Here is a 15,590-nt window from a genome sequence, read left to right as displayed (position 1 = left end):
CCGCGTGCCCTTCAAGAGCGCTTTCACAGCTGCGCTATGTTTCTCAATAATGCGGCACTGCATGTGACATTGGCATTGAGCTGCCTGCATTGAGTGACATTGAGCTGGCATTGGCGAATCTGAATCATGATCGTGCTGGTGCACGTCCGTGTCGCTGCATTCAAATTTACGCACACTCGCGGGAAAAGGGAGTGAGATTTTGTGGCCTGGGACCGGTATATTGCAACGATTTATTTCGTTCGAATCTGCCCCTCTTCATGATCCACTGCTCACAACTGGCCGATACTGCTGTGATGGCGAAGAACGGCAAGAAAAACAATTCGCATGGAATTGAATTGTTACGATATTCCTGCCGGCACTTAGATATCGCTACAGACGGATCATACACTCGCTAATATACAACCAAGACGGATGGAAGGACGGTGAATAAACAAAGGAGCAAATAAACAAGAGCACTAATTCATGACTCATGTTGGCAAAAGAATACATTACAGCTCGCATGCTGGACTGTCATGAACGAAAGGCAGAAAAGACTGGAGGATGCGTCACCAGTGAAGCTCAAGGAAAATTCCTAAGAGTTCCTCTAAATGTTATACATATATATATATATATATATATATATATATACGGAGAGAGAAAGATATATATATATATCGTCCGCACGCGCACGTAGGTATTTGTCTTGCACTGGGCTGGTTTTTGGGCAATACATGCAAGGCGCAGATGTCACGGCATGTTTCTTTGTTGCGTAAGGAAGACGAAGTTTGGCTAGAAAAAAAAAAAGAGAGAAAGGTGGTTAAGGCAACAAAAGCCACACAGGTATCGCCCGCATGCTGCTTTGTCCACTTGAACAATACGGCCCTTCGGCTCTTGTGTTGTTGCAGCATCGGGCAGTGTAGATTATGAGGGCGACATATATAGAATCCATATTCTGCGTCATCACCGATGTCTGGCCTTTTGTCAGTGCGACGTGGCCTATTTGGCATAGCGCGAAGATGTATTATGGCTTGTTACTTTCGAAGCCTCGCCGCGTGTGTTTACCATCGTCGCGTCCTCTAAAGGTCGCGCGCTGTAGAATTTCAAAGATGAGAGGCTTGGGCAAGCGGTGAACCGAAATCCTTGAACTGACTTTGAATTTAATGCGGCTCGATGTATTGTAAGAGAGCTTACTTATATGTAGAACCAAGTTGAAAGGCGGGGACAAAGAGGAAACATGTCTTTGCGATCGGCCGCAGCCCTACTCAAGGTTATCTTGTTATTTTCGGCCGGCTAGTAGAAACTGCCGTTACTGCGAGGATGTCTTAAAGGTCCCTACTGAGCTCAAAACAGGTCAAACATTATTTCTTTCTGTCTTTGTTGCTTTCCTTAGTCATTGTTTCTTTCTTTTTTTTTCATTTTCCTCGCTTTCCTTGCTTTTCATTCCTTTTCTCTCTTCCTTTCTCCTTTCTTTCTTCCCCCCCCCCCCCTCTCTCTCTCTCTCTCTCTCTCTCTCTCTCTCTCTCTCTCTCTCTCTCTCTCTCTCTCTCTCTTTTTTTTTTTGAGTTTGCCGTTGTTGTGGCCTTTCTCCTTTCTTTCTTCCCCCCCTCTCTCTCTCTCTCTCTCTCATTTTTTTTTTTTTTTTTTGAGTTTGCCGTTGTTGTGGCGGCACATACGACTCTACGTTGATATCGCGGTGGGCGCTACAGACACACTCAGGTGGAAATACGAAAACGCCATTCTGGTCGAACAGCCGATATTTTACTTTTGCAGAGATGAAGCCGGAAAATGAGCGGCAGGAAGCTTGGCAGGGTCGAAGCTAGAGTTAAATTTCAGGGAATGGCAATGCGTGTTTTGTGTCGCATCAGCTATGGAGTTCGAAATTTATCGTTTCAACCACTGTTGATATATTTTGATTTTAATTTTGCATGTATATATTGGTTCCCCTTTGGTTGAACACTGCGAGCTCGCATGTATAGGCTGTGTTTTTTTTTGTTGTTTTTCTTTTGCCCCAGCACTGCAAAGACAGATATATATATATATATATATATATATATATATATATATATATCAAAGGAAGAACAGCAGGCGTGCGAATTATTGCAGCGTGCAAATAGGGGATGACCGTACAAACCTCTTCTCTGTTCTGACCCCTAATGCTAACGCATGGAAAAAAGAAAGTTGGAGTTCGCCAAAAAATGCCAAATTAGCGTGATTTTTTTCCTCAATCCTGGTGCCGGCCAACAATTTTTATTTATGCATATACTTTTGACATTTTCGTGTTGTGCAACTCTCGCATTGTAATCCCAAATAAGAATTCGTATTCGGTTTCGCCAGCGTTGTTATCGAAGGTGTGTGCTATCCCACTATACCGCCTTCATTAGCTTTAGTTTTCAACACAGCCGCGTGGCAAAAAGTGCAGGCTTACATCGTGCGTCACATTGTTCTCTTCTTGTTTCGTGACCTTCAAGCCCAGTGTTAGAGGCGTCGTTTGTTATCCTGTCATCTGCAAGCCGAACGGATGTCATATAGCTTGTGTTGCTTTGTTTTTGAAATTTTTCGTCATTTTCCTCTGGCGGCTACGAAGGTCACCTTCTGTACGCTGTTCTCGGAAAGTCGATGCGCCTTATTTCCTTTCTTTTTCTGCTTAATATTGAGTAACTTACGATACAAGCAGTGTTCATGTCATTTCTAATATCGCTATTATTGTTTTGGATCGGCGAAACGGCTTCGAGGATTAGCTGCCTGCGTCTGATATATCTTTGTGCTTTAATAGGCGAAACCGCGAGCACATTTCAACCCGTCTTAGAATACGGAATTATTGTAGAATAGTTTGTTTTGGCTGCACTCGATATCTCTCTCTTCTTTGTTTTCGTATATTTCCACCATGTACAGGACCCGTAAAAAACAGTATAGCAATATGCGCAATTCGGCGAGTGCGGCTGTTTGTTAAGAATGACAAATAGTGTGTACTCTTTCGAATCATTAAAAAAAAAAATTACGGGGTTTTACGTGCCCAAACCACTTTCTTATTGTGAGGCACGCCGTAGTGGAGGACTCCAGAAATTTTGACCACCTGGGATTCTTTAACGTGCGCATAAATCTAAGTTCACGGGTGTTTTCGCATTTCGCCCCCATCGAAATGCGGCCGCCGTGGCCGGGATTCGATCCCGCGGCCTCGTGCTCAGCAGCCCAACACCATAGCCACTGAGCAACCACGGCGGGTAATCTTTCGAATCATCATTTTGTCCTTCGGCGAATGACTAAATGCTTTATTCGCTTTTATTTCCGTGGCCGCTGTCGTCCGCGGGAAAGTATACAGTCACTGTTAAAATTCTCCCAGGCCAATGCTGGAGGGGCACAATCTGTCGCAGGCTCCGCTTTGCCGGTATCCGACAGAACCACCAACCGTCTTGCAAACGTGTCTCCCTAAATTGTTTCGTCCTTTTAGCTCTCTTACCAATTACTGCGCAGCCGGCGCTCCCGTGTCCACGACAGGGAGGAGCCGTGTCCCCCTCATCCTGTCGTTCTCGGACTCTTGGTGACGTCGAGTAACATACTCAGTGCGTATAGTGGCCCCTGTACGCGACCCGACGGCAGGTCAGCGCGCGCTGACCACCGAACTCTTTGCCAAAGATTCCATTATCCGTCCAGTTTGTATTACGCCTTCTGACTGTATCGTCTTCTCTCCGTTTTCTTTTTCTCAACCTCTAACCTCAACTTTCTTTGTTCTTCTTTTTTTTCCCTTTATCGGCTCTGCGAGAGTTCATTGAGCGAATGTAACGTCTGCGGCAGAATCCACAGTAGCTGCAGCGGTAGAAGGAAGAGTGAGAATAGTTTAATAACGGCAGGAAAGTCGTCCTTATACCGAAGCCGCGTTTGTTATAAGCCCAAATGGGCGCTCAGGCTTCGACAGATGGCGCAAGCAGCAAGAGCCACCTTGTCTTTTTTCTTCTTCTTTCTTTTTTTCACACGCAGTCATTCGTTAATGGGGCGCTAATCAGGCTTATGCATTTGTACTTTATCTCGACAATTCCATTCAGCGTGGGAAATTCTGCCAGTCGCGTCCTTCGAGGGAGCGCAGAGAGAACCAGTTGATGAGTCAATCCCTCCGCTGTCCACCGCTAATCCCTGCGGGACTCGACGGTGGTTGAATGCAGGTTCAGGAAGACATCAGCCGCACGCAATGGGCGACTGCTTCCTTCTGAGGAGCAGGCAACCGTTTGTTGCTTGACTGAAGCCATCTGCAGCGTGCGCTGCCCTGCACGATGCTTCTGAGGCGGGTTATGTAAGCTTCCTGCCCACACCCTTCAGTTAGCCGTCACAGGTGGCTGCCACCATCGCTGTAGCTAGCCTTTACGCGCAAAATTATTTCACGGAGAGCAAAGGTTAGTTTTCCTAGTAGTGTTAAGTCAGCCGCATAAACGAAAATGAGGGAATTTCATGAACGCTTGCTAACGCCTATATTTGCCCACAATGATAGAATTGAGCGCAGCTTTTCTACCCCAGAACTGTATAGATTTGGAATGCATTGCCAGTTAACTTGTTTGTTTCCCGCAATCTTATGAGGAGAAATTCTCATCTTGTATATACGTTCTTCCTCTGTGCAATATTTACCTTTTGTGTGTGTGTTTAGTAATGCTGCTTCTTACGCTGGACTTGTTTGCTGATGGGGATGTAGTTGCTTAATATATTCTTCAAGCGTTCATTACCTTATCTTCAATGTTTAGGCACTGTAGACCTAATATAACCTTGTAATGTATCTGTATTTAGTTCCGGCGTATTGCTATAGAAGCCTAGCTGTTCTTGCTTTATTATGCATTGTCCTTCCTGCTTGGCCCAATATAATAACTCGCAGTATTTGTACGTGAATAGAAAATAAAGGAAAACAATGGCAAGGGGTGCCCAACAAAACCACTGTTTTATTGGGGAAACTGTATCCGTGATCCGGAGCGAAGAGGGATTGAGATCACGAAGGCCATGTTTGGAGCATAGAACTCATGCCATATAGGACTCGTACTATACATAGAGTATTATACTCATGGAAACTCAACAGCAAGCAATTGGACAGGCTTTGAACCGCACTGTTCGCTTTGGACCAGCGCGAAACAAAGCACCACGTCTAAGCTTGAAGCATGACTTCCGAGATCACAGATATCGTTGGCGATCGACGTATCTCGGATGCCGTGCTCCTCAAACACGACGGTCTTGCACGATCTGCCCGTTTCTTTCTTCCGCGTGGCATTTCTATCGCGCTAATCAGGTATATAGCTGTAAAGAACACAGATTCAGCCATTATTTTGCAAAGCACCTAAGAGGTATGACTTCCAATGTAGTGCTGTCAACGCATAACAGATAAAATGGAGTTCTTAGAATACGTATGAGATATATTTTCCCTGTTGTAAATCATACTGCTCGAACAACGACTACACTAAGAAGCAAGCCAATTCTGAAATCTGGAGGTATATATATAGGCTACAAACGGAGCAACGAGACTCATTATTCGCAGATGGTAAACACCTGTTTTCTCCGAAGGAACGTTCCTAGGTAAGCACACCGCACAATGGAGGCTCAAAGAACGACCAAGATTATCGAATTGGCTTTGTCGGTGCCTATTAATAGCAACATCAACGCACTACCTATGATTTCTGCGGTAGGTGAGAGATTGCACGCAACACCATAGTTCACACTTAAGATTGGCTAGGGGTGAGACAACCACGCCTCATTAATATAAGGTGATATATATATATATATAGTGCACAACTTACCACCATGAAGTACACCTGATGAATGGCCTTCCGGCTACCCCGACTAAAGTGAAAGTCTGTGCTCTGCCCCATCGATAGAGAAATCCTGGTGCGGCCCCTGTTTCTGAGACGTATTGGATGTTCCAGCAAACGTCAGGGAAGCTGCCAAAATAGAACTATTAAAAAGAACAAAAAAAGAACATGGCGTGAGATGTGATTTTAAGAGGTATGGTGTTTGGTCATCAGATCTCTGACGACGAACGTCCTAGGTCTTATAATTGCGCCTTGCGTAATGATTTTCTCTCTTTCTCTCTCTCCCTCTTTTTTAAAGTGCTTGGCTAACGTTAGCTGGGACACACTATAGCTCAAGCATTTCCCGCAACGAAAAATTTAAGGCGCTCCATCATAATACAACGAAAGAAGAAGCAGGATCGATACTGCAAACTCCACTGTCCTTATAGCAGCGGTAACTTAATGATTTTCACGCATCGTAGCCTTGAGCTTAGAGGCCTGGAGTTATATTTATCGAGAATGCGTCTTCTAGGAACCTGCACCGCGCGAGGAACCTACCGATTCGCTGCATCTTCGCACCAGGCGACCTCAACGCGCTAACCTTCTCCGTTCGCGTTTGGAGAGAAGCACCTCGTTCGACAGCGCATCCATCTTCTCACTGACAGCGTGACGAACTGTCCGTCGCGACCCGGCCTCGTTGCGTGTCGGGCGCAAGGACAAAGTTGCTTATACGCCAGTAGCTTGCCAAGTAAAAAAAATATAAAAAAATCCCGGCGCTGTTTACGCTCGTGCAAGCGTGGTGTAGCGTAATGGCAGCACTGCAGGGCATTACGTGCGCATTAGCGATGCGAAACTGTCAATATTTGTTGATAGTTTTTTTTTCTTGAAAATAGAGTTTTTAAAACAATTCATACGTAAAAAATTACTATCGATAGAATTGCTGTATTGATATCACTATCGATAGTACTGCGATATCTTGCGAGATAATCGGCACTGGTAAGTGCGATTAGCATTCCGTCTGGGGACAGATGGTGATTATACGTGATGAATTCTTGTGGTGTTGAAATTAACGAGACAGCAGAGTCAAGGTTCTATGATATCTTTAGTTACAAAATGTTTCTTTACTTTCATGTGGTTTGGTTGCTTTCTGTCTAAATTTTATATTCATTAGTGTACATTTTAATATATGCAGACGATATGTGTGTTCTATGCATGTCTACCATTTTGGACGAAAAGTCAATCAGTTCGGCAGCGCTATAGTGGACTGCAGCCCATCGTCTTCTCGTCTATCGCCGTTGGCGACGAGCACAGAGCCATACACAGAGAATTACGGTGCACGTTGAAGAACCCCAGGTGGTCCAAGTTTCCGGAGTCCTCCACTATACAGCGTGCCTCATCGTGGTTTTGGCACGTAAAACCTCATAATTTAGGTTTTCTTCTTTTCTTACTTTAAGATGCACACGTGTGGTGTTCAAAGTCCCTGATTCCGCGGCCAAAAATGTCGTCGAGCACGCCGCCGGTGCTTTCTACGGGTAACATGTCGAGGCAGGCCCGCTGGGCGCCAAACGCTGCTTCACGCAATCCGTAAACCATGCGCTTTGGGGCTTCCAGAGGTCAAAGTCCCCGCAGATGGCGAGTGAAATGTCCCATTCGCGAGCGTTGTAGTAGCAAGATATGAACGCAGTCTTGCTTCAGGCTGTTAGGTGCACTCACACGAACCGCTGCACCATCTCGTTGTTGGCCCCTGTACTGACGAAGACGGCGGCGACGCGACGTTTTGGTCGTTGTGCGTTACCTGACCCATGCAGAAGTCTCCGACACTGTTGTGTACTGTAGTATGCCTGCAGTGAAGCCCCGCCCATGCCCTCATAACCCCCATCCACTGTTCCTTCGCGAGGCTGCAAATAGTTCGTTCTTCGAACTTTCCCTGTTAGCTGAATAAGGTGGTAACCACAAAAATAAAATTATAAGCTCGTAATTTTACACGTTTTCACTCGTCTGCTATAGTAAGACGATGAAAGCCTAATTCTTTATTTAACTGAAATAAGACGCTCGCTTCGCTGCAACTTATTGTCAAGTTTCATTTCAATTGGAAGTGAAGTTTCGTAAGTAAAACGGATTCGGCAGTGAAATGATCGAGCTGTACCGCGGACTTTCGAGGAGTGAAATTATCAGACTCCATACACTTTATTCATGTCTGATGCGCAGCTCATCGCTTCGCCAATGAAAAGACTCAAGAAGCAGACGCTCCGGAGGTATCAAGTACGACGCCACTTTGAAAAGATCGCATGATGACGATTGTGTTTGCTTCTGTGATTGCCTGGCGGAGTAGCACAATCTTGCACGGTCTGTGTGCCGTAGTTGCCAGCTGCTCTTTCTTTAGGTTGTATCCTACTATAGCGCATCGTCAACGGCATCGCGCGATGCCTTGCTTGCTTGCAGCTTATTTCATGCGCTTACAAACTACAAGGGATTGGCTACAAATCCGGCTGTTATACGGAAAGGGGGAAGGGGAACTTCAAAGAGAGTAAATCACGGTAATGTAGAAATTTTCGGCAAGTAGGAAACATAATTATTTGACAGATATTATTCAAGTTCGTGGTGCTGCTTACGGACGGAGCCTTCTTCCTCGTCGACCGCTTGCAGCAGTGACCAGTTGGCAGTGGTGCCACGGCTTGTTTCGAACCCCGTTCCCTCAGCACAGTAATCCGATGCTCCAACCATCATAGGTTGACGAGAAAACGACTAGATAGATAGATAGATAGATAGATAGATAGATAGATAGATAGATAGATAGATAGATAGATAGATAGATAGATAGACAGATAGATAGATAGATAGATAGATAGATAGATAGATAGATAGATAGATAGATAGATAGATAGATAGATAGATAGATAGATAGATAGATAGCATCCGGAAAGTCCCTGAAGTACTAAAAGAATACAAATCGCATTAAAGCTGTCGATTGTATTTCGATAGGTTGCTATTGACAGTGCTATTGATCGTTTCGAAATTTTAGTTATATTGACAGAAATATTGTGAAAACTGACTGTCAGTAACACTCAGCTAATGCAGTTTGGAAGAGGGAAGTGTCGCGAAGTTTATGCTGCACCGTTTACATGCGCTGCATCAGGTAATTTTGCACTACTGGGAGTGCATCCTCTGTGGTGCTATCGATAGCACGCGCTCGAGAGCACTATCGACATCAATGTGATGGTACTATCGAAAGTTCGATAATCACTCAACCATCGGCAATACAATCAATGGTGTTGCGTCACTAAAGCGCATACCTCGCACGTTCTATGATGTTATCTCAAAATGTCCGGAATCGAATTCATAGCGTTTTTCGTTCTTAAGACATCTTTATGGCTGGCTGGCCGCATTCGATAATAATTTCGTAGCACCACGATTGCCCTGCGCCTGCTCGTAATGAAAGCGTTATCGTAAGAATCTTTCTTTTTGTGAATATGGGGTCCCGGTTCTTAGAGCTTGCTTTAATTTCAATGAAGTACGGACGGAGGCTTGAACAAAAAATTGGTAGTGGCTTAGCTCGGCTATGCCAGGATATACGTAGCGAAAGCTAAGGCATAGCATGGTTAGCCTTGGTTAATCTTGATTGCAAGTCCAGGTTAGTCTGGTTGTCTAGCTATGTTGCGGCGTTTAGCCAGTCGTTCGGCGCGCTGTTCGACTGTTTCCTGGGCGATTCGTTTCCTCTTCATCTCGTTCCGATGTCGATTCCAGGCCTCCTCCTGCTTATCAGAATTGTCGCCGTCCATACTGCTGCTTCAACTGTGGCTGCGGCGCACGCGAGCTATCCTTTTCAATCCTCCGACATGTTATCAGGCATGCGACGCAGCTGGCGAAGTGAGCAGAGGCGAACGCAACGACGAGGAACGCGGTGTGACGTCACGTGCCCCCTCGGAGCACGGCTACGGCGAAATGGTAAGTTCGCGGCCAGTAAAGCTTTCGCTTTAAAATATCCGAGGACACCTAAGCACTTCTTACGAGTTGTAAATGCGAAAGAGTTAATGTCCATTTGAACGCCGCTGAGCGGCCCTTCGTGTTATGAACTCCTCGCGGGCAAGCGAGCGCGTTTTCATTTGGCCTCACCGCGGCGCAGTCAGAACGAAGGCGAAAGCTTGCGCTGATAAGGAACGCGCGAATAACACAGGCTGCCGAGAGCGAGAGCGAGCGTGTCGTGGCGTCGTGGCGATGCCCTCTCCCCTCACGCAATACCGCCGCAGCAGGTGTTTCCTTTCGCCCACTCCCTCCGTCGAGGCCTGGGCCAGCAAGTGTGAGCCAGCGTCACGAGGCGCTCTCGTGACGGGGCGTAGGAGCCAGTGGGAAGTTAGGTGCTGTTTCACTGGTGCCACAGACGCCGCTAGCTTTTTCGTTCGATGGGCCATTTGACGCTTTCGGCTCTAAAAAAGAAAAGAAAAGAAAGGAAATGGAAAGTTAACCACCTTGTTATCTTTCCCGATCGGCTTCCGCGAAAACATTGTGTATGTGGCTGGCGCTGGTAGTTTACTCAGTTACGGACAAGTAACCGTTCTTCCTTTCCTTTAAAACCTTCCCACATCATACTTCGTCAAGTACTTGGTAACTTGGGATGCTGTACCCGGTCAGACACATTCGCTCATACCGCACAGCCGCGGGATCTGTCAGTCCGAACATGTTCATACGACCGTGAGGACCAGCATATATTGCCGTACGCCGACCGACACAGACAACTGCTGGGCGCTGACCCCTTCCTTATACGAGCGGCTCTCGCGGTCCTCCCGTGCTTCCCAAGATCGCGGCGCCTGCCGCCTTTCTGCCCGCATCGTCGCGGCAACGGCCTGCGTCGGGCAATCGCAGACGCGAGCAGCGGAAGAGGCCCTCGTTGGCGCTTTGGCTGCGCGCTAGCTGCGAGGGGAGGGCGTTCGCCCGGTCGCCGGCGTCGTCGCTCCGTTGTCGGTTGGGGCGTCGACGTCGCCCCGCGGTTGCCCTCCCCCCTTCTCTCGCTCTCTCCTCTTGGCTCCGTGCCGCGACAGCCAGTGCCGTTCCAATCGCGCTCTGCGCTTTCCCTCGGACATCCGGGTCCCGTATTCTCGCGCGTACCGCTGCACTTTAAGAAATTCGTGGAAGGTTGGGTGAAAATTTGGGATGAAATCATCATCATCTCAGCTGTAGCATGTTTATGTCCACGGCACGACGAAGGCCTCTCCCAGTGATCTCGAATTTTACCCGTGGCTTGCGTCAGCTGACCCCAGGTTATGCCTGCCAAGTTTCCTAATTGCCTGACACCTCCTAATTGCCTGCCGTCTTCGACGGCGCTTTCCTTCTCTTGGCATCCATCCTGTAACTCTAATAATTGTCTGCCCTACGCATTACATCGCCTGCCCAACTTCATATTTTCGTATTGATGTCAACTGTAATGTCGGCTATCCCCGTCTGCTCTCTAATTAATCTGTCAGTCAACCCCTAATCATCAATTTAATTAATATCTAATCAATCACCGCTGCCTTCCTGTCCCTTAGCGGTACACAGCCTATCATTTTTCCTAGCACCGCTCGTTTCGCGCTCCCTAAGTTCTTCTCAAGCTTCCTTGTTAACGTACAAATATTTGTCCCGCATGTTAGTACTGGTATAGTGGAATTCGAGTACGCTATTATTTTAAGGAATAAAGGCGTACAATCGATAAAGTAACGTGTTTAAATTTACGTTTTACGCCCCTTCATATAACACAAAGACAGGAACAACTAAATAGAGGAAGAAAAACAATCAGTTTTATATTGCAGTTCATTATGATGTTCCTTGAGTTACCTATACTGGATGTTATAAGAAGCCAACAAGCAGGACAACATAGTTGAAATTACTTGTGCCGAATAAATGAAATAAAGAAACAATAAATAATAAAAATGAAAGTGGATTAAAAAACAACTTGCTGCAGGTGGGGAACGATTCCACAACCTTCGCTTCTTATGATATGAGTAATAAAAGATCGGGCCCTTCATTCACGCCCTTTCTTCGCTCGTTTATTACATAACGAGGGTCTCGAATCCGGCAACATTGATGCCTTCAGGTATCATGTGTGGGTTTATGGACCGGTTGCCTTCACCCAAAAAGATCACGTTCTCATGACGCCTGCGGCAGAAATGATGTTCCACGTCCGCTGCCAAGGTCTGTGAGTGGTGGCGCTGGCTAACAGTCCCAAGGTTCTAGAAGGAAACATAAATACACAAAGAAAGTGGACGGGAAAATGGCGCCGCGGTAGCTGAATTGGTAGTGCATCGCAAGCGAAATGCGAAGGTTGTGGGATCGTTCCCCACCTGCGGCAGGTTGTTTTTTTGATCCACTTTTATTTCCAATAATTTATCGTTTCTTTATTTCATTTATAAAGCACAAGTGACTTCCTCTATATTGTCCTTGGTGTTAGTGTTTGTTGGCTGCTTATGATATGCCTAATAAAATATCGGGCCCTTCGGTTAACCCCCTTTCTTCTCTCGTCTGTATTGGATGTTGCGTTTCCGCAATTTATCATACACATTTGCTTCTTTCGCCAGTGTGTTTTTCTTTCTTGCATAACTGGGGACTTTAAAATTGCGGACGTTGACTGCTGACGTTAGCCGCATAACTGCGGACGTTAAAATAATAAGATGGTTGGCATGTTACTCTGCACACAAGTGCAGCCAGTGCTCTTGCGTCGCACTATAGGACGCGACGAATTCTCGACAGGGGACGTATTCTTGAGTAAAACATACGCAAAGGAATGCATCCTACAGAGAAAGAAGTCGGGGAAAAGATTTTTCATTAATCGCGTCGCAGTGTCGGTGATCCTTTTGGAAGGCATACAGTGGAAACGTCTATAGTATATGTATATGACAGGCGTTATTTATCAGCAAGCACCCTCATTTATGAATGAGTGATATATTAGTGGGCTATAGCGTAACCTCGCGATTTCCGCGCTTTGTACTAGCTAAGGAACTTGGCTATTAGTGGTAACAAGGAGTTCGACACAGAAAGGAGAGAGTTTGTCTACAGCTCACGAGTAAAGCAAAGACAAGTAATGGAGAATCGTACACACAGCGGTATTTTAGTCATCGTACCTCGCTGGTGAAGCAGCGCACTGACACGGACACGGCGAATACGCACGAGAAGACACAACACTCACAGCACTCGCAACTATTTTATTTCAGAACACATATTTATAGACCTGTACTTTAGTGGCTGTAGTGGTATTTTAGTGGCTATGGGGCGTTACGCTGCTTTTCTCGATGATGTCGTGGGACCAATCCGGGAACGGGTCGCCGCAATTCGCGGCGAAATGCGAATACGCTCGTCTATACTAAGATTCAGGTACTCGTTAATGAACCTCGAGTGATCATAAATATTCCGGATTCCCCCACTATACGGCGTGCCTCACGATCATATCGTGGTTTTGGCACGTAAGCATCAGAATCTTATTTCTTAATTTTAATGAAGGTCGATGCGTGGACGGGCAGAAGAGAAAAGATTCGTTCCATCTAATTGAACGGGAGGCGCGTGTACAAGCACACATTTGTGTAGATGTCCGGCGAATGCACATCGTGGGCTACTTTGATCGCTCGCTGTGCGGCTACACGGCAGTGGGAGCCATGCGCTGTATGCTGTTACGTCTCGATAGGCACAAACAAAGGAACTAATTACGATGTATTTACAAGTGTGGCGCAGCCAGATACCAAGATGGCAGCCAGCTCGGGCCATGCCCAGTTGCCCGTCCTCGCGTTCCCTTGCGTCGGCCTCGTGCTTGGCAGGTCTCTTAAAGGGACACTAAAGGTTACTATGAAGACAAGTTAAAGTGATAAAGCAATGCTCTAGAATGTCTGAGGCGTCAGTATAATCGCGAACAGAGCTTTAGTAACCGAGAAATTGAGGTAAATGCAAGACCCGATTTGAGACCCCCCAGCGATATTCCGGTACTAGCCCGATGACGAACGCACTCCTCATCGTAATTTATGTCACTGTTACTCAACTACTCGTATTAAAAAGATAATTTCATTAGGTTATAAGATGGGAGAAAATGCTGTTCGATTCTAAGAAAAATTAACATCTTGACGTTACCCTTCAGCAGTATGGGTGGTCGAAAGGTTTCGTTTTCGCTCGACTCTGCGTGCTCGACTCTGCGCCGCGCACGTTTTGGAGTTTCAGTTGTTTCGTTATCGCGTCGTGCTGCGCTGGTTCTGCTGGCTCGCGAAACTTGCATTTGGAACAAGCAGTGAGAATGCCACGTCCATGTGATGTTGTGGGATGCGCGAACGTTCCGCGGAACTTGGCCAAGGGCAGTTGCAGCGGCGAATCCAACGTTACTTGTCACTGTGTGCCAACATGTGAACCTCTCCGTTCGAAGTGGTTAAGTGCCGTACCTCTGAAACAGCGCGTTGCCAAAGAGCCGAAAAATCGCGTAGTGTGCTCGCTGCACTTTCGTACAGGGGATTAAGAATTCGACGCCGACTTACTGAAGTCGTGTGGAGTGCCTTTCAAAGCAATGCTTTCCCGTAGCGCTGTTCCGTCGGTCTTGCCTGCATTCTCCGAAGTGAAAGAACAACTGCAGGTTGAAGACGGGGCATTTGGTTTTCACGCTACAAATGCTACAAATGTGCGAATATGTACAGCCATGACATACAGTTGCCGTCGTAGTAGTACGTAACGATGCCGGCAGCGCGAGCCCTCAGCATCAGGTCACGTTCATCAGTGCTTAAATTGCTGAAGTCGAACCCTGCATCGCAAGCTGATGTGTCGTTGTCAGGGTCGTCCATTGCAACGAGCGTCAAAGTTGGCGTCATTAAATAAAGAACCAGCTTATCGTCGTGCGCTTTTTCTTCCGCTAGCCACCATTGTTCCGCTTTCGAGCTGCTGTCGGCTCCGTCTTGGCTCTGTTTCTGACCGCGCGTTTGCGTTTTGCGCAGAAAAGCCGTAGCACCGGCTGCGGGCGCCGTTTTAATCTCAGACGGCGCAACGTCACTGAGACCATGACGTCACCACTCCTCGATCGGAGGGCGGGCGATTTGAACTGCGCTAGAGGTACGCGGACGCTTCAGAACGCATTTTCTCTTAAAGTAAGTCTCTTCTTCGCACGAAACAAGCGTTTTGAGGTTTCCGGGATGGTATTTCAACAGTTCATGTTGACTTAATATTAACCTTTAGTGTCCCTTTAAGCGTGCTGTTGTATCGCAAGAATATGACGACGACGCTGCACTGACGCATCATGAGATTTTATTTATTTATGACGTCTAACGTTCGAAAGCGAGCCACACTAGGGCTATGAGACACTGTCGCGGCTAGAGGTGGCATTAGGGCAAGGAATCCACCAAGCCCGCCGACGAATGCGTCCAGCAGTAGGAATGAAGAAAAAAAGTGTTTATTTGACATTGGTTACACGGCTCCAGTTGCGGTAGCCCACTCCACGCCGGAGCTAGTTATGCGTCTAGTTCACATCAGGACACATCAACCTCGCTGCACGAGAAGTCTCCGCTTTTAATACCGTCGTCTTTCCTAGGTGGCTCGGCTAGGGGATCTGATGACTGTATCGCAGCCAATCACAATCGTCGAATCGGTTGCGATGTCACGCCCATGCTATCGCAGCACTCCACATCGTCCCACCTCCGAAACGACCCTCCCCCCCTCCTCCCCGGTGGTATGGAATATGTGGCAGGATACTTCCCTGGTTATCCAAGGTCGGCGCCGTTCTTCAGTAGCATTTGACGTTGACCTTTTTCATCATTAGTTAAGCAGGCTGTCAGGTATACTTGTGGGGTTGCCTTTTACGGACCCGTCAGCAGTCGGTGTCAACGCTGCGTTGATTTCTTTCTAGGCGCTAATGGATGGAGTTGG

The 15,590-nt window shown here is 46.9% G+C and overlaps 1 protein-coding gene and 1 long non-coding RNA gene across 7 annotated transcripts in view; one reads left to right on the top strand and one right to left on the bottom strand.

Moving 5' to 3' along the window:
- Nucleotides 1–15,590, top strand: part of LOC142575924 (uncharacterized) — a 350,863-nt gene that overhangs the window by 68,206 nt on the left and 267,067 nt on the right. The window lies entirely within an intron of this gene.
- The window catches only part of LOC142575925 (uncharacterized), a 29,103-nt gene that overhangs the window by 5,399 nt on the left and 8,114 nt on the right, over nucleotides 1–15,590 (bottom strand). For 2 of the 3 annotated variants that reach the window (XR_012826737.1, XR_012826738.1), the window contains exon 2: nucleotides 5,745–5,899. This is a non-coding gene — a long non-coding RNA (uncharacterized LOC142575925). Of the gene's footprint in view, nucleotides 1–5,191; nucleotides 5,248–5,744; nucleotides 5,900–15,590 lie in introns of those variants that run through there. The other variant, XR_012826739.1, reaches the window with a different exon arrangement.

The sequence above is a fragment of the Dermacentor variabilis genome, chromosome 3 (genome assembly GCF_050947875.1).
Source record: "Dermacentor variabilis isolate Ectoservices chromosome 3, ASM5094787v1, whole genome shotgun sequence".
NCBI lineage: Eukaryota > Metazoa > Arthropoda > Arachnida > Ixodida > Ixodidae > Dermacentor > Dermacentor variabilis.
This window is presented reverse-complemented; position numbering and strand designations above follow the sequence as displayed.